Source organism: Lolium perenne, chromosome 7 (assembly GCF_019359855.2).
Source record: "Lolium perenne isolate Kyuss_39 chromosome 7, Kyuss_2.0, whole genome shotgun sequence".
Lineage (NCBI taxonomy): Eukaryota > Viridiplantae > Streptophyta > Magnoliopsida > Poales > Poaceae > Lolium > Lolium perenne.
The window spans coordinates 125,933,882-125,952,458 of NC_067250.2; the positions used below are offsets into that span (position 1 = coordinate 125,933,882).

At 44.7% G+C, this 18,577-nt stretch overlaps 2 long non-coding RNA genes across 15 annotated transcripts; one reads left to right on the plus strand and one right to left on the minus strand.

Moving 5' to 3' along the window:
• Positions 1 to 5,415: 5,415 nt before the first annotated feature.
• Positions 5,416 to 11,161, minus strand: LOC127318442 (uncharacterized). 14 transcript variants are annotated; one of them, XR_011748889.1, is made up of 8 exons: positions 11,072 to 11,161; positions 10,552 to 10,982; positions 9,553 to 10,469; positions 9,401 to 9,445; positions 8,141 to 8,638; positions 7,901 to 7,970; positions 6,388 to 7,222; positions 5,416 to 6,262 (listed from the first exon to the last, which is right to left on the minus strand). It is a non-coding gene; the product is annotated as an uncharacterized lncRNA (long non-coding RNA). The 14 variants fall into 14 exon arrangements; XR_011748891.1 differs by having other exon boundaries at positions 6,388 to 6,836; positions 7,120 to 7,222; positions 7,901 to 8,638; XR_011748883.1 differs by having other exon boundaries at positions 6,388 to 8,638; positions 9,553 to 9,645; positions 10,177 to 10,469.
• Positions 11,162 to 16,557: 5,396 nt separating this feature from the next.
• Positions 16,558 to 18,264, plus strand: LOC127318456 (uncharacterized). The gene is made up of 3 exons (XR_007861882.1): positions 16,558 to 16,936; positions 17,017 to 17,131; positions 18,015 to 18,264. It is a non-coding gene; the product is annotated as an uncharacterized lncRNA (long non-coding RNA).
• Positions 18,265 to 18,577: the final 313 nt, after the last annotated feature.

Genomic DNA, 18,577 nt, shown 5'->3' on the forward strand with positions numbered 1-18,577 from the left:
TCAATGGAAAACTATTCGAAAAAATTATCCCTTCAAGAGGGCTATGATAAGGTGATCCTCTGTCCCCTTTTTTTATTCTTATTTACAGCTAACACTAATTTATATGGTTTACTAAACAAAGCAATGAGGGACACTGTAATGGAGCCAATCAAGATTTGTCGGTGTGCACCTGGGATATCCCACCTTTTTGCAGATTATACTATGATTTTCTATGAAGAAAATGCAAGTCAAGATTTAGCCATAAAAATGTTTTGAACACTTATGCTTCAGCAACCGGCAACTCATGAATCCAACTAAGTGCTCCATTGTGTTCTCAGAGACATGTCTAGCAAGTGTTTATTACTGAAGGAAAGAGTATTTTGGAATGTGTTCGATCCCAAGTATCTAGGATTATACCTGGAGGGCGTATGAATAAAGGGAGATTTGAATCCTTGCAAGATAGGTTAAGTAAAAAAAAGCTTATGGTTTGGGCAGAACGGTATATCTCTTCCAGGGACTGAGGAAATAATCATCAAAGCGGTAGGTCAAGCAATACCAACATACGTAATGAGTGTCTTTAAACCCCCCTTCTCGGTTACAGATGAACGTACAAAATTAGTAAGAAAGTATTGGTGGGAAGTAGAAGAAGGGAGGAGGAAAATGTCTTCGTTGGCTTGGAACAAATTGATACTACCTAAGTCGCATGGTGGCTTGGGTTTTAGGGATATGAGATGCTTTAACCAAGCTCTCTTGGTAAAGCAATCCTTGAGGTTGCTAGTTAACTCAGAGAGTTTGTTATAGTTGTGTGTATATCAAGTTTGTTAATGGATCACCTATTTATTTGCTGCTATATGTTGATTGCTGCCAAGAGCATGAAAGAGATCACTATTTTAAAGAATCAATAAAGTAGTGAGTTTGAGATGAAGGATCTTGGTCCTGCTAAGAAAATACTAGGCATGGAAATTAAAAGGGACAGGAAGTCTAGTTTGTTGTTTCTTAGTCAGGAAAAGTACATTGAGAAAGTTCTTCATCGTTTTAATATGCATGATGCAAAGTCAGTTACTACTCCTATTGCTTCTCATTTCAAGTTGTCAGCTTTGCAATGTCCTAGCTCTGAAGATGATATTGAGTACATGTCTCGAGTTCCCTATTCTAGTGTTGTTGGTTCCTTGATGTATGCCATGGTTTGTTCACGTCCTGATCTGTCATATGCTATGAGTTTGGTCAGTCGATACATGGCTAATCCTGGTAAAGATCATTGGAAAGCTGTTCAGTGGATTTTCAGGTACCTTCGCGGCACATCGAAAGCTTGCTTGAGGTTTGGCAGGATTGGTGAGGGGCTCGCCGGATATGTGGATTCAGATTATGCTGGCGATTTGGATAAGAGAATGTCCCTCACAGGTTATGTGTTTACTGTTGGTGGATGTGCTGTTAGCTGGAAGGCTACTTTGCAGGATGCTGTTGCACAATCTACTACTGAGGCTGAGTACATGGCTATTGCTGAGGCAGGTAAAGAGGCTGTTTGGCTGAAAGGTTTATATGCTGAGCTTTGTGGAGATGATTCTTCCATTAAGTTGTTCAGTGACAGTCAAAGTGCTATTTATCTTACTAAAGATCAGATGTTCCATGAGAGGACAAAGCACATTGATATTAAGTACCACGCAATCAGAGATGTGGTTGCAAAAGGTAAAGTGAAGGTATTCAAGATTAGTACTCATGATAATCCTACTGATATGATGACTAAGCCTGTCCCTGTGTCCAAGTTTGAGCTTTGCTCAAGCTTGGTTGGTATAACTGTTTAGCCCAAGTGGCTATTGGCGCCAGCAAGTGTTTTCTTTGTTGATTCAGGTGATTGTTGAAGTTCATGCTACAAGGAATTTGTCTCAAGGTGGAGTTTGTTATATTGTGATCCAAATTCATATACTAAAGGGAGGCTAACTTCTGACGAGCGGAGTGAGGCCCGTCGCCGGAGGCTTGGGCCGAAGCGTTGTACGGATCGTTGCCACCGTCTATATATATTCCCTGTAAGCCGCCGCTAGGGTTTTATCGCATCATTGTACACCCACGGCGTTTGTAAACACCACCGAAATAGTGAAGTTTTGCTGGCTGGCGCCCGTGGTTTTTCCCTTGTGTGTTGCAAGGGTTTTCCACGTTAAAATCTCGTGTCCCCTGCAGTGTTTTACTTTTCGTTCTTCGTTTATTGTGCATCTCGATTATAACAGAGTTTGTGTGCTAGCTTGTTGAAGGTCAAATAATATCCTAATGGCAATCTTGTTGACACGGTCTTCACAGGAAATTTGCCTAGAATTACTAAAAAAAGGGAATGATTTGGAGTGTTGAAACTGGTACACAAAACTTGGTCTGGAGGGATCCATAGATCCCCAAATGACCAACAGACATGCCAATTTCATGTGGAGGAAAGTGCAGACCTAAGAGAACATCTGATTTCTTGGATGATAACGGTGCATGGAATTATGCCTGGTTGACAAATGTCTTTTTACCAATAGACTGATACCAAATTTTTATGGTGCTGCTAGGAGGATGGCGCGAGAGGGCCGGCCGGGGGCCTTGCCCACGGCCGGTGGCAAGAGGAAAGTGATTTCCTTCTTAATTCTTGCTTGATTAGATTGATACGTCTTCTCTCCTTATATAGAGAGGTTTACTTGACCCCTAAGAAAACGACCCTTATCTCTAACTAATCCTAAGCCTAACGGGCTATACCGCCAGCCCAAGCCCATTACGTACTCTAACACTAGATGACCCGTTGCGCTATCGCGCAATGACGAAGGCTAACCATAGGGTTTCTCTTATTTTAGTCCCGAATTACCGCGTTGTGCTATCGCACAAATAGCATAATTCAATAAGAATTTGAACCATAAGTTTTGGCTTATTTTAATATCAGAGGCTTGGAGCGGAGCTCTACTCTTCTTGCCGATGTCATCACCGTAGTGGTAAAGGGAGGGCATTCGGGTTGGGTGGCTATCCAGGCGAGCTATAACATCATCCGATGGCGTGAGTTGGATAAAATGTTCTTGATGGTCCATGCACCGTCCTTTGGCTACTCCCTTTGCTCCCATGCCACGGCTCCTTCTGCCCCTCGTATGATCTGAACCATCCCTAGTGCTCTCATGTGGGTAATGCTCTCAATATCTCTTTCACTTCCTTTTGCGTAATTCACTTGCCATCATAGAAATATTATGCCCAAGTGGCTGCAATTTCTTATTTTCTCACGTGCACATTTGTGTTTCATCACAATGTTACCCGTTGTGCTATCGTGCAAATGGCGGAGGCTACCCATAGGATTTGGTTTATTTTAGTACCGAAGATTGGAGTAGAGCTTTTGGATCGAGTAGAATAGTATCCGACGGGGTGTCCCATGGTGAGGTATAATAGTATATAGTGTGTTTCGTTGGAGGAAACGCCCTCGACGGCCCTTGTACTTTCATTTGGGTAGTGCTCTAGATATCTCTTCCACTTTCCTTTGGGCAATCCAAATTGTAGATGGGAGGAATGATCTATAAAGGAAAAAAAAATTTAGGCCGACGTTTTTTTAAATCAGACGTAGAAAACTGAGGGGTCGTTTTCGTGACGTGGAGAGGAAGCGGAGGCGTCGGCGCGTATAAAGCCATCTTCTCCCACGGCCGCACCCTCCATTCCCCCACTCCGTTCCCCTCCCAGTCTCCCACTACTCCCAAAATTACCAAAAACCTCTCTCTCCCTCGACCACTTCGCCTCCAGGGTAGGTTTCTTCTCGCTTGATCCAGGAGAATCGGTGGCGATGCAAGGCGGGGGAAGAGCTGGCGACGTGGAAGATGGGAAGAAGCGCAAGGCCGCCGCTTTGGGTGGAGAGAAGGAGGTCGTTGAAGAGGCCACCATGAGCGTCAGTGCTTCGAGGGCAACTACCGTGGATACCCTTCACGTTGGTGCGAGCACCATCGGGACGGGCGGCATCGTGCCGGTCGTGGAGGAAGCGGCGGATCTACCGGCGGGTGATTCGGCAACAGTACATGCCGATGGCAATGCTGGAGCATCCACCCTTGCCGATGTGGCTGCTGGCGTCGCCGTTATCGGGACGGCGGGCCAAGCGGCCGGCAATGCTTCACTGGTGAAGCCAGAGTTAGAGAAGGAGGTATGTACTATTTGCAGATGACCCGGTGCGCTATCGCGCCAAGGGCGAAAGCGAGACAATATTGTGCATCCGAGTTGTCGCCTGCATCGTCATCAGAGTCATCGCCTACACAGGGACCGACGCCATGAAAAAGTAATATATTTTCCTTAGATATATAGCCAATCTAAACATGTATCTGTGGAAACACCACTGAATTAGTTAATTATTTAATCTATAGCTGGTCTTTGTTTGTTGCAGAGAGGTTTCATACTGAAGCAATAACGGAGGAGGTGGAGCAAAGTAGAAGGGAAGCTGAAACAATAAGACGAAGTGGTGTTTTACAAAAGCTGGTGGTGCAGGGAGGCTTAGTTGTATTGCCATCCATAATTAGCATTCCTCGACAATAGAAACATGCGACATTGGATGATTGGCACATTCACCTCTTAGCAACCAAGTGTCAACCCAATGATACCCTGGTACCCGGGAAGTCAATAGTATAAACCTCGCCTGATCAGTTCTTCTTTTATGACATACATATGACCTGAGTGGTGCAATTGGCATAATCAAGATATTACTCAAGCTATAAGTTTTATCCATGAGATTTTTTGGGGATGCTGATGCTTCTTAATTAGCACTTTAAAAGGGCGTACTCACTATTTCAAACAGTTCTCAAGAGCCATTAGCAGCATGTTAAAATTTGTTTCCACATGAAAAATATGCTAAGAGGTATCCAATGTTAATAGAAACGTGGGCGACATGATCTGGGCCTTATTGGTAATTTATCAGCAATCAATTTACGAAGTTTTGGCATATCGCTCGAACATCCGCAAATTTCATATTTTCTCCAGAGTCGAACTATACCGGGTTTTCTGAAGTGTGGTCACATAGATCGGATTGATGTCTAGTATTCATATTACATGTAAAAATATATCTTTCTTTCAACGTAACTATGTTGTTATAATTTGGCATCATTGGAAAATACATGTATAATCGTCATGTAGGATAAAGGAAAGCAGCAGAGTGATTGGTTTGGCTGAAAAATAAAGGAACTGTCTTTTGTTATTGAATATAAAAGCACTGAAGTGAACGGTGGCTGACAAAGAAAAGAGACAGTGCCTTATAGGGCAAGAAAAGAGAGACAGTGCCTTAGAGAGACGGTGGTAGGAAGTATTTATGCTTGGTTCAGGTCAATGCGAGACCATAATGTTTCAATAAAACAAAAAACAGAATGCCTGGCTGGAGATATGAAGCTCCAGCGGAAAAAAATTGTGTCAAGTTTCCTCAGTCTATAGTTCTAAAGAAAAACTTCAGAATCGTGATAACAGGCATTAAGCACACACATCTCTGTATAAACTTGGATCTCTGGTTTTTTCTGTAGAATCTGAATAAACATGCTACTGGAATACAGGCACTACTTAGACCTCTTGTTATGTGTATGTTCAAACTGATCCTAACAATACTATGGTTTGACTTGGAGCCTTCTGACTCCTAAATCAAATAAACAGTCGAGGGGTACACAGGAGTCAACAAAGCAGTCGTAAAACTCCCAGGAATAATTGTCTATCCTGTTTTCAGAGATGTACCTGCAGATTTGTACATAAGTCAATGCACCATAGAGTTCTTTGGTAGCACAAATATAGCAGAGTACACGAGATTTAATCCCTAACAAATAGTACAACATATGTAGCCCGGTGCACCTACTGTTCAAAGAAACACTGAACTTAACAGCTAAACATACAAATAGTGAATACATCCAGATTTAGCAGTCTCACATGGTCTTGATACTTCAGTGTAGGCCCCAAGAGCTGAAACTGAATCATGAGATAAGATTCATGATGCTCTAAATTTACAAAATGTAGTATGCACTACCAACTTGGATTTCTGAACATAGCTGGCATGTTACATACTGGTCTGCGGAAAGGGTAGACTGGTGTTATGCCAAATTAGAATCTAGGAGGCATGTACATGAGCGTTTTTGCAACAGATGGCTGGACAGTAGGACCTGAACTTGAGGTACACCTGGAAGCAATATATGTGGGATTCTGTTTAACTCCAAGGCAAACGCTAACTGAATTGGCATGTTGGCTCTTCGATCATGTAGAAAATAGGAAAAAGAAGCTTGTTCAACCATCACAAACGATCCAAGAGTCTGGGCACACTAACTCCCCCAAAAATCTGACATTGTTTAGAAAATATTAGATATATAAAGATGTGCATGCTTTATAATTGTTTCTTGACAGAAAGGCATTCAAAACTACTTTTCATTGATATAGGATCATTAAAAGAAGTAACAGAATTACATGGAGCTCAAATAGCAATCAGGAACGGCACCAACTCTAAAGAGAAAACTGCAGATGTTGTTCAGCTAAGACAAGTTAGTGTGGCTCTCTAGGTCTAATGATCAGGTCAGCAGCCTTAACTCTCCCCGTTGATGCCAAACAGCAGGCGTCTTCGATAATCTTGTTCCGAACTTGTTGGATCGAAGCTACGTGGCGTTCAAATAAATGAGTGCCATCAGCTTGTAAGTAACCAAAATGATTGCGAGTGATCTGTAACATACCTAAGTAATCAAATAAATGAGGAGGGATCAGAGACGGAGAGACATACACGGTGTAGAGGTAAGAAAGAGGAATTGCCACTATGCAGTCAGTATCACCAGCCCAGCTGATCAATTCCAACTGTAAAACAATAGAACCAGCCTTATTGGCATCCGTAACCATGTCTAGTTAAACATGAACATTTTTGTACCCTGTAGAGGACCCATCAGAATTAGTTTGACATTCAGTTCTGCAGCTAAAACTAAGCATTCGCCATTGAGCATTAGGTATAAAAACAGCCACCATATTTCTAATAAGATGATATGCCCTCACTCTTGACCTCACCTCTCTCTCTCTCTGGATTTGCTTTATGAATTGCATCTTGTGTTATTCATTGCTTTGCAGGTTTACTCGTTTTTCTTCATATAGAGGAGATTACATGGTGGCTGTTTTATTATGAGTTTTTGGTTATTTGGAAACTCAGTGAATTTATACCTAGTCTATTGAGTGGAGAAAAAAATTATACACCTTCACCAGGTTGATTCTCATAAGAAGTGTCTACTGTAATTGGAGCTCTTTTATCTCAACCAAAAACCACCTGGAAAAAAGTGAACAACAAGACGAGATGAATTTTGTAAGGAAAAAATCTGGGGTTGTGGAGGGAGAGGGGTTCCAGAGGACGGTGGTGTCGAGGTTGCACTTAGGAAGCGCAACACTCTGCATGGATTGCTTAACGGCACGATGCTACTTCCATAATTACTGTTTGTTGAATTAGATATTTTTCAGCAACAAACAATGCATATGTAGTAGGAATCATTTAGTTAGATGAAATTTATAATGCAACTATATACTCACAGTACAGTGCCCAATTAATTAATTTATCCATTTCACATCAAGAAAATACACATGAGGCAAACAATACAGTCAGTGTAAATATTGCATCCACCTGAAAGGCATGAACTAACGGAGCGGCTCACAATTAGATCATAGATATTATTTTGGTTTACTGATATGTATTGTTGTCCTACAAAACAGAGGACAAACAATTAAACGAACCTTATATTCTCAAGCAAGGTACTACACTGCGAGCTACAATTCTATTGACCTTACCTCTTTTTCATTCGTTCGAGTTATAGATGTAATACGCATGAGTGATGTATCCAATCAAACATTTTCAGAAGAACACAACAGAAAGAAAGCATGCATAGGACTGTATGTATTAGCCTGTTATAAGAAAATTCTTGGACGGCACGATAGAAGAAAGCGCAGAAAGTACCTTCAAACCAATGGCCTACTCAAGTTTTTGAGTAGCCCTGTAGCTCTTCAGTTATAGCTACCTCAATCTCCTTATCTCGGAGGCAAAGAGTAGAGAATAAGCAGTAAGTAGAGCACCCAAAAATAGCATGGTTAGTAGGGGAGGCATGAGTTGAAAACCGGAGTGGATCTACATGGGGACGAAGATACTGAATGAGAAGAACACATCAGAAGAAGAAATAATCACGACAGAGAAGCTCACTTTAACCAGTATCAGAGATGCTGCTTGCTCATGGGAGGAATTTGGCCCACCTCCATATCATTGTACTTATTAGCATCATCCAAAGCATTGTCATCTTCATTCATATGCCGCCATCATCATGGTCAATCTCCATTGACAACAGACATCAAATGGCACCCCATTTGCACCAACAATTAAAATAGCTGTAAAATAACTAAAGCACTTTTCTTGTCTTGAGAAAACAAATGAGCCATATCCCTGCGTGAGGGGCTCCGTGGTGGGCGGAGCAGGGCGCATAAGCAACAACCGCAGGCAAAGAACCAAGTAGCCAATTACATATTTTCTTCAAAGTAGTTCTTTACGATGCAGCGGGTTCAAAAATTTGGCACAAATATTAACATCAAAAGGCAGGCACAAGCTCGATTGTTCAAAAAGACAGAAAACACCTTGTTCTATTTCTTCTTCTTGACCAATCTCTTATGTCTGATTCTCGATATTCTCTTCTCCTTTCAAATGTGCCTAGCCATTTAGTACAAAACTAAATCAGAGAAAGAAATGGAACAAACCAAAGAAAAGAATTAATCCTTTTTGAGGAAAAAAATAGTCTGGAAGAGGGCCATCTAATCTCAGAATAGAGAGGGAGGTTGCAAAGTGATAGCTGTGGTGAACAGAGAGAACACAAAATGTAAGTAATACTACATGACTGAAGATATTCCCACATAGATGGAGAAAATTATTTTTCAGAATAACCGTAAAGATGTAATTTTATTTGCTGGGAAGAAAATGCCACAAAAAGAGATAATACAAATATTGTTTGAGTTATGCATAGCTGGAAATCCTCCTAGCCAATTCATGATCTGAAATATGGAAGTGATACTTGAAAATCTTCACAGAAACACCAAAAGTCACAGGCTGAACAAATTACAGAAATGCAAAGATACAATTTAATTTGCTAGAAAGGAAATGTCATGTTCTTTATTTAGATGAAAGGAGATACATCAAAATATTATTTGATTTCTGCTTAGTTCGAAATCTTCCTAGACAATTCATGTGTTGAAATTTGGAATGTAGCGCTTTAGAGCCTCAAGGTTTAAATAAGATATGCATATTATGACTTTAGAGCCTCAAGGTTTAAATAAGATATGCATGTCAATGCCTGTAAACAAAACACACTTAGAATTTCCCACTATTATCGTCCCCCACAGGTTTTCATTGGAAAATAAAAAGATAACAAGAAGACTATTACCAGGCCATGGTTGAGAGCTATGGTAAATGACTTACCAACTTCCAAACTTTCCCCTTGCTTCCCATGGTCTCTTCCCCTAGCTACAAAAATAACAATGAAGCGTCTTAGGGATGTATGCTTGCTCAATTGCATCCTACTCCTACAGGAAGAAGTCATATGAATAGGTAACAATTGTGACATGACCTACCTGATGTTAAGGAAACACTGTAGACGCCCCTCCTAACAGAAATCCAGCTTTGCAAAATGGGTTGAAGCAATATATTTAATCCACCACAACAAGCTGCATACCAACAAGATAAGATCATAAGAGTACTTCAACAGATCTTCCTCACGGGATACTTCTGCAGAATGAAGGGCCTCCTTCTGGATGTTAAATAAATTGGCAGATAAAATTATTCCATCTTGAGCATCTAGAATATAGGACCCTGCAAATCCAGGAGACTGGAGAATCCAAATGCACTTTAGTCACACACAAATTTAACAGATATTTTAGAAGTAAAAGCCACATATGTTCATCCTAGATTAGTACCGAATCTATTCATTAAACCATTCCAGAACATTGTGGTCTCTGTAAGTACGTACTCTATGGAACCCATCAAGAACTACAAAAAAAGCAACCCCACATTCTGCAATTCCTCATAGTCCAGCAATCCACACACGGATTTGACCCCAAATAGCAGTTTGTTCGTGCCAAAACCCCATTGTGTGCCACCTCTGCGTCGTCGCTACCGGTGCTTAGAGACAGAGTAGGAGGTAAGATGGGGGAGAGAGAGAGCAGAGACGGGGGAGGGAGAAGCCGGGAGGGCCTTACCTCGGGCGAGCGCCCCTGCTGCCGGTCGCTGTGGAGTCGGGGTGAGCTGTTGGAGGTGGAGTTCCCTGGAAGGAGGAGTCCAGGGAGATGGAGATGACGGGCGACTCTGGGGACGAGCGGCCCCCTCCCGTGTTTTCCCCACAAGCCACCAACTGAGATCTGCCGGGCTCGTGGAGCGGGAGGAACACCTGCTCTGGACGGGGATGAGGTGGAGAGGGCGGCGGCAGACAAGCCGCTACTGGCCGCCATGGACCTAGGGACGTGTGGAGGTCGAGCTCATCATCCTGCGTCCCCTAATTAGAGAGAGGAGGTGAGACAAGAGAGAGAGAGAGAGAGAGAGAGAGGAGATAGGGAGGGATAGGCTAGGAGGGCTACCTGCGGACGAGTGCGGCTGCTCAACCGGCAGCAAGGAGAGGTGGCGGCGCCATCGTCCTCCACCTGAAGCTCCGGTAGTCAGAAACCCTAGGCGGACGGTGCGCCGCCATCACCCTCGGCGCCGCCGCGCCTCCTCTGGCCCGCCACCGCGGCGCGCGACCTGCTGCTGCTCGCCTCCACGAGCTCCTCCTGCTGCGGCTGACCAACACGGAGCTCCACGAGCTGCCGCTGGCCACGTCCGTCGGGGGAGGAGGAGATGTGGGGATTGGGGAGGAGAGAGCTCGTGCGGGGGATTGGGCAGGAGAGGCGACTGATTGGGTGCCTCGCGCGATCTAGGTTTTACTGCTTCCCGTGGGGGCGTGAAGGAAAGCGACCCAAAACGAGCAGCGTCTCTGTCTCTGCCTGCCGGCCCCTCAAGAGCTCGGTCCTACCTGTCATTGATCCATTCAGAGAAGCCACATGTGTAAAAAGGAATCACTGCATCCAACGGCTGCTGTGAAAAGTGGGGCTGTGAACTTACTGTGCGGACGGGATTGGACGACCCAGATCAATGTGCCCCTTTGGATGGCTTGGTTGGCCGGGTAGTCTAGGAACATTTATAGAAGTAATTCGCACATCACCAACAAGACAACAAGGTTTCATAGCGTGGCAACCTGAGAAATCTGTCAACTATAGGGTACACAGTGCCTATCACCTTGCAATATCAAATCATGTAGATTCTGTATCAGGAGGTGCGGCTAGCTCATGTCGTGAGAGGCCGGCCTGGCGCATGGTGTGGAAGTTGCAATTACCACGGAAGATGAAGATTTTCGCCTGAAAAATCATCGCAGGAGCAATACCTACAAATAATGCATGAATCACCTCATTTGGATGTCCTGAGTACATGTCCTTATGTGGTACTGATGATGATGACACGTTTCATGCTTTAGTAGCATGCCCTCACGCAGCTGCTCTTTGGGAATGTATGAGTGAAGTGTGGATGATCCCGGCAAGGGAAACTGTGAGGAACACTGGATATGAATGGCTATTTAACCTCCTTGATTCACATCCGGAACAAGCACATAGTATGATTGTCATGATGATCTGGAGGATTTGGCAGCTTCGGACCGATCTAACCCATGCTATATCAGCCCCCTTCTAGCATGACAAAGGGAAACCTCCGTAGCTATTTTGATACACTGTTCCAATTACGACAACAATATGTGTTGGAAATTATTAAAGGTAAAGCTCCTTGTGTGACAGTCCCAAAGACGTCTTGCAATGTAACGAAGAATGTTAATGCAGTTTGGCTGAATCCTAGCCCTGAAGTTTTTGCGCTATCAGTGGATGGATCCTTTGATACTGAAGGAAATGCTGGTACTACTTGGATGATTCTCGCGAACTCAAAAGGTGAAGTAATCTTTGCAGCATATAGACACCTCCTCCACTGTAATGACACTATGGAAGCAGAACTCGGTGCGATCATGGAGGGTAGTTCATCGATGGATCTTGACTTAAAACAATAGCAGAGGCATAATCAGATTGAATGACCACAAGCGTGTCACACCACTGCTAGGTTATCCTATGCCAAACTAGCACAATGCCCGCGCGTTGCTGCGGAAGATAAATAAAGTTGACTTTAAAGTAAAAAAATTGTTGATTTAAATAGTAAAAAATGACTATAGGTACATGACCTAAAGAAAAATTTAGATTTTATTTGGATTATGCAGCTCATCGTTGATCTAGCCCTAAAATTTTCAGGTACGCTAGGAAGTAAAAAAAACATCCACCATCATGAGTGCAACGAACCAGCTATACTTATTACTTAGAAAAATATACACATATTTGTCATGAGCAGACTTTTATGATCTGAACACTGAATCTGAAATTATGAAACTGGAGGTCGTCCATGCGTCCATGACAAGAAACAAATGATGTGATAAGATCATACTATACGTACGATTTATCTCACCTCCTGCTGATCTACTGGTGGAGAGTATCATCAAACATAGCGGCTGAAAAACCGGAACTTATAAGAAAGATGCGAGCAATCGGCCCACATCTCCACGAGGTCCGACCGAACGCCTCCGTCGCCGATCTATAGCCGGTCTCTCGCCTGATGGATTCAGAGGGGTGTCGTGAGTCTTGAGGTCTCCGTATAAGCAGCCAATACATGGTCCTAGCTGGATCACCATGAATTCGCAATAATAGGAAACCAAATGCGGACTGATTTCCAACATGTCAACTTAACCTGAGTAGAACTACCATACGGACTACTTTCCAGCATGCAAATCTAGGCTGAGTAGGGCTGTGCGGCTATTGTTAGGTAAGAGAAGAGAGAGATTAGGTACCAAACGAGTCAAACTATCTAGGCGCGTGTTGGGTTGTTGATTTTGGGTTTGGCCCATATAAAACTGGTCCAAGTGTGACACCAGGCGGTCACCTATTGCAATTTAATAGTAAAGATTATGAGGTAATAATAGCTCATTGCTATTTTAAATTTGCCTTGAGCTTTTTTTTGAGAGGAAATTGCTGCGATATTATTAACCCTCAGGCATGTCCCGAGCTAAATCTTCCACAATACAGTCTGGAGAAAATAAAAACCAAGTTTTACAGAGTTCTAAATCGCAGCTTTCCTTCGCTAGTCTGTGAGCAACCGAATTGGCTGATCGCCGCGCCCATTTGACCACCTGGCCATCCAGCGCCATGAGCTCCCTCTTGATATCTTCAATGATGAAACTTTGCACTGATCTGTCCAGCTCCGTGTCATTGAGCTTCCTCACCACATTCACACAGTCCACCTCCAAAACAACTTTTTTCAGCTTCAGTTGCTTGATCAACCCGATGGCTCGCTTGCATGCTTGGAGCTCCGCCGCTTCAGGGTCAGGCAAGGAGGGGAAAAAATGGCAAGCTCCAGCCAAGAAGCGTCCATCGTGGTCGCGAACAACCACTCCTCCGCCACCTTTCTCTGAATCCTTGTTCCACGCTCCATCCGTGTTAACCTTAATCCACCCAATCTCCGGCGGGAGCCAACGCTCCTTAGGCACCGGGACCTTGCTTGGTTTTGGCACCTGGACAATATGCCACTCTTCCAGCAAGTGGATTGCCCGTTTGACAATACTCTCCGGCTCGTCGATCTTCTTGCCATCACGGGCTTCATTCCTAGCCAGCCATGAGTGGTACAAGATCATGAGTGTAATATCCATCTCTGAATCCTTCACCGAAGCGAACCATTCCAACATCCAATTCATCAGATCACGCTGGTTGTGCACGTTGTTTGGAGGAGAGGCCTCGACAGCACCAGTTAGGAGACGAAAGTGACGCCAGATTTGTTGCGAGTGGTTGCAGTGCCAGAAACGATGAAGAGCTGTCTCTTCCCGCCCGCACGCCACACAAAAGACGCCTCCTTTTATCCGTCTTCTTAGCAATTCCGCTCCCAAAGCCAGCCCATTCTTCATCAGCCTCAAAACATGCACCTTCACTTTCCCCGGGATATTGGCGCCCCATAGTTTGAGCCATCCTCTATGTGAATCCACCGTCGACGAACCCTCCATGCGCCCCTTCTTTTCTTTCATGATCTGCATCTGCACGTGGTACGCCGACTTGACCGAGAACAACCCAGTCTTAGTAAAATTCCAAGCAGCCACATCTTGTTTCATTGGGCCACCAATCGTGATCTTTTTGATATCTGTCACATCAAACTCGTGGAAGACTTGATTCAGTTTTTCTTCGTCCCATCCTATACCATCCAAATTCAAGAGGTCCGACACTTTCCGAACCGCATTCGGCGGACAATCGGGGTTACGACCCAGTGGTCGCTGCGTCCCGGCTCTTGGAATCCAATTGCTCATCCAAACGTCCACCTGCGAGCCATCCCCTATGCGCCAAATTAAGCCCCTCTTAAGCAGGTCCCGTCCATGCAAAATGCTGCGCCAAGAGAACGAGACCCGCCCAGGGCAGCCTGCATGGAGAAGATCAGAGTGTTTGAAGTATCAGGCCTTGAGGACTCATGCACACAACGACTCAGGGACTGTAAGAATCCTCCATGCCTGCTTGGCAAGCAGCGCCAAGTTGAAAGCTTCAAAATTTCTAAACCCCATGCCACCTGACCGTTTTGGCTGGCACATCTTATCCCATGCAATCCAATGCACCTTTGGTGAGCCGTCCGCGTCTCCCCACCAAAAGTTGGCCGAAATAGAACCCAGCTTTTTACACTGAGTCTTATTGAATTTGAAACAACTCATTGGGTAGGCTGGAGTAGCTTGTAATACGGACTTCACCAAAATTTCCTTGCCTTTTTTGATAGACCTTGCCCTTTCCATCCAGACACCTTCAGCCCCGACCTTTCAGTGATGTACTGAAAACAGCCCTCCTTCGATCTCCCTACTACAGTTGGTTGCCCCAGATACCTCTCACTAAGGGCTTCTGTGTCTACTTCCAGAACTTGTTTTGCCATCTCTTTAGTGTCAGAAACACAGCCCTCCCCAAAGAAAATGGATGAATTTTCCAAATTAACCTTCTGGCCTGAGGCCGCCTCATAGTTCTGGAGGACTCCTTTCAATGAAGTCATGCTTTCCATCGAAGCTTCAAGAAACACAATGTTGTCGTCTACAAACAGTAGATGGGTGTGATCATATATTGCCTTTTTCAACTTAATAAATTGTTTGGATCCTGTGACCTTGGCGCGGGCTCGACATGCAATTCTCGAAGGTGGAGCAGGATGTGTTCGCGGCCTCCACCTCCATGGTGGTCGGCGGCTTCCACCTCCATGGTGGTCGGCAATGGTGAGTCCGCCCTTTTCTGGGAGGACAGATGGCTAGATGGTAAAACCATAAGGGAGCTGGCGCCGGAAGTCTACGCGCTAATCCCTAAGCGCCGTAGGAAGATACACACCGTGCGGCAAGCGCTGGTGGAACGCTCGTGGATCTCCGACATAGTTGGCACACTGAGTGCCCTCGCCCTATGACAATATGTGTAGCTGTGGGGCAGGCTCAGGGGCATGCAACTCTCGGCAGACCAAGACAGGATGATTTGGCGTTGGAGGCGGATGCACAGTATTCCTCCAAGTCCTGGTACGACGCCCTCTTCCAGGGGGCGACCCTATCAGGGTCTTGGGAACTTAGCTGGAAATCCTGGACGCCGCCTAGGATGAAGTTCTTTGTGTGATTAGCTTGCCTTGACGGGTGTTGGACGAGTAAGCGGCTGGCGTGACGTGGTTTACCTCATGCGCCTAGGTGCATGCTTTGCGACCAGTACGAACAGACTATGGTGCATATCCTCACCGGTTCTGGTTTAGATCCACTTTTGGACCCCCCCCCCCCCCCCCCAACGGTGGAGGGCGACTTTGCGGAATGGTGGTCGCTGGTGGTGCATTACGCCCCTCGCCAGTTGCTCAAGGGCACTTCATCGATAATCATGCTCACCGCATGGGGGATATGGAAGCACCGAAACGCGGCGGTCTTCGACAACGTGCGTCCCTCGGTTGCATCCTTATTCAACGATATCAAGGCCGAGGCGCGACAATGGGTGGACGCGGGAGCCCGGGGTCTTCGTCAGCTTCTCCCCTAATTTAGCTAGTTGGGTTGAGTTGTACGGTGGTGTTGGTCCTTTATTGGACTTGCACATATAACTTTCTTTTTCTATCAATGCATCGAAACGCAAGGCTTTTGTTCGCGAAAAAAATAAATTGTTTGGATCATCTTGCCAGTGTCGTTTATATTATCTTGCAATGTACCCACTGTTATTTTACTTAAGGTACATCAAAATATCTTTATAGCTTTAGTTTTTCCACTCAAAATACTAGCTATATAATTCAGTTTCAGGTTTTGTCAAATTCTGGCTGAACTGTTCTCAATTTTGTAAACCATTCAAATTAATTCCGTTTGAGCTGAAAATTTTATTGTATGCCAAAAATAGTTATATATTGCTTGTGTAAAAATTTCAAAAAATTCTGAGCTCGTTTGATTGTCCAACTATTTCAAAACAGAGAGCAGTTTTCAGTTTCCAAAAACAGTTTCAGTTTCAGAAACGAGACTCACCAGTGGTCGTCTTCCTCGTGGCAGACTACACCGGGTAGTGCAGCGGCGTACTGCTCGCCGTTCATTCATGCCTAGGCCATCCAGGCCGTTCCCCTACCCCTACTTAAGACTCCCTGGAGCTTCAGCCCCATTTTCCCCCTCTTCCCCGACCTCCTGTAACCCTAGATCGACCGAGCCGCCTCGACGCCATTGCCTCCGGCGAGTTCCGTGCAGGCAAGCTCCGAGGATCCTGTTTGCGTCAGTTTGTTCGCCTTGCTATGCTGTTTCTCAGGGACCGGATTTATCGCTCTATCTCGTAGCAACCAATGAGATCAGGTATCATCTTCTCCGACTCCGACCACACTCCGGTGACGTGTCCGACAGTTTCGGTAAGACTCTTGTCAAATCACCATGTCCTTTAACTTCTCTGTACAGTGGTGCATTTTTTTTTATGTACATGTTGCTTCAGATGGTCACCTGCATCGAGCTGCTGCCCTGAACTGAACGCCATCGTCAACCTGCTGCCAACGACATTGACCACCGGAGCCTCTTCCTCCTTGGTTGACTTTTGCATTGGGTTTATGGTGAGCTCCCTACCCCCTAGTGCTCGTTATCCCGCTCGAATTCGTGGTTTGTGGCCTTTCGTCCATGCTTCTGCTGGCATGCTGGGTGTGTTGCCCTGCAAGCTCCCTTGTGTGCTGCTGTTCGTGCATGCTTTCAGTTTTTCTCCAGCGATATTTTGTCGATGTGAGACTACCTGTAGATTCACTATGTTCCCAACTTTCAAACGCAACAAACGGCTCGCGATTTAGTTCAGAAAACCGGTCAAAATCCACCATTCTCTGCAGCTCTGTTCGAAGTTCAGGGTTCACGAACTGAACTTCTTCGTCCTCCTCTAGACAGAAGATAACAGCCAGCCACGTCTGCAAGTTTTTTGTTTCTTTGTACATGCAACTTGTAAAAAATCCTAGAAAATTCATGCTAACTCGGTTTTTGGTGATTCAAATTGATAAATTCGTATTTTAAAAATATCTTCATTTTGGTGTGATGTTGGTTGCATGATCATGTCTGTAAAAACCCGAGTAGAGTATGTGCCTTAATACGTAGTATTTCAAATTATGCAAACTTATAAATTTCATATCTTGCGATAGGAATCTCCAAAATGAGTGAATCAAATTTCTGTACTCATATTTTAACTCCATCTACACAGTGATGTTAGTTTTACCACTGTTGTATATATACTTGAAAATGCATGTATGCGATGGATCATTTGCCTATTCTTATGATACTGCATTTGATATTCGCTTGCTCGTGATAAACTCAAATTAATTGCTCTGTATTATCATGTCATGTGCATCATGCATTCATAATCATGGCAGTTTACTATATTTGTGCAGAGAACAAATAATTGTTGAATGAGTGACTTATTTGCCTTCTATTTCGATATTTTTCTTCTTCTTGCCATAGGTGATGAGGAGGGTGTGAATTGTGAGAACGACAATTCAAGCAGGGTGATAAAGGCAAAGCAGCCCTTAGGGTGTATCAACTTTACTATTCTGAATATGCTTGGTGTGATGTGATGATTGTGTTGGAGACACTACCCTTGTTTTTTCTAAATGATTGTTTACTACTATTAATGTTGGTCATTAGCATGTGTAGGAGTTGTTATGCCATTGGTTCTAAGAATCGGCCCTTGCTCTTTGGGTCTTGGGTGACTTGGTAACTTTGAGCATAGCATCGGGCTTAGCGGTTTACCTCCTTGGTTGAGAGTCATGACATGATCAGCGAGTGATGTCTCTGATTGTGATAATTAAAATTGCAACTAAAATAAATCGACTTGCACCAACCCCGCGCCTAGGGTTCCGCCCCGGCGCCGCCGTCGCCGTCGCCAGGCCCTCCCCCGTCTTCGCCCCGCCCCTCCTCTCCTCCTCCGATGCCCCGACCCTCGCTATCGCTCCCCGTGGGCGACAGGAGGGCCCCTCGGTACCCAGCTCCTCCCGACTCCCTCCTCCGCCCTTCCCTGCCGCCGC